Genomic DNA, 989 nt, shown 5'->3' with positions numbered 1-989 from the left:
GCAAATGGGAACCGATGACATGTGTCAACCAAGTCAGCGAGCCTGACCACCCGATCCCGTTAGTCGCCTCTTAAGACAAGCAAATGGGAACCGATGACATGTGTCAACCAAGTCAGCGAGCCTGACCACCCGATCCCGTTAGTCGCCTTTTGTGGCAAGCATGGGTTGCTGAAGACCTATTCTACCCCGGATCTTCACGGGTCACTTATGTCATGTGGGGTTAGGCAACAAGTGAATGAGTTTAGTTTTACACCGCTTTTAGCAATATTCCAGCAATATTACGGCGGGGGACACCAGAAATAGGCTTCACACATTGTGGGGAATCGAAACCCGGGTCGTCGACGTGACGAGCGAACACTTTAACCACCAGGCTACCCCACCGCAACTAGGACAACTATGATTATGTAGGTCCTCCAAATATATTTTGTCGTCATGGAAGATCCTAAATTCACCTCATTGCCCTCTTAATCGTAATTAAAAACATCGTCATCCATTGAATGTCATCACATGTAAACATTAATTGATGTTACTATATGGTAATATTCAGAATTTGTCACGTCCGTTAGGCAGAGTTAAATTTTAACATTTTTCTAATACCGGTCGACGGTTGAAATACCAAGGAATTGCAAAGTTTTTGTAAGTATTATCATGAAAAGTGCTTGATGTTTGAAATATAAAAAAATGAAAACCAAAGTAATTATCTTTTCCTGGTTCAATTTGATTTTGTTAATAAAGTCCTTGTTGTTTGAAATATAATAAAAATGAAATACACGTATATTAAAAAATAAATAAAACTAAAGGAATACACTTTTCCAGGATCAATTTTATTTTGTTAATAGCTGAAACAAAATAAAAGACATATCAGAAAGAAAAACCTTTACTAATTGCGTTAAATTATGTTCCAACAATTGAAGCACTGGGAAAGAACAGAATAAGTCACAGGTGCTCCAAGGGGCATAACTCTGGTTCATTGTAGCGGAAGTGCACAA

This window comes from Haliotis rubra, unplaced genomic scaffold (genome assembly GCF_003918875.1).
Source record: "Haliotis rubra isolate DU_JTF1 unplaced genomic scaffold, ASM391887v1 Scf62, whole genome shotgun sequence".
NCBI lineage: Eukaryota > Metazoa > Mollusca > Gastropoda > Lepetellida > Haliotidae > Haliotis > Haliotis rubra.
Note: the sequence above shows the minus strand (reverse complement) of the source record.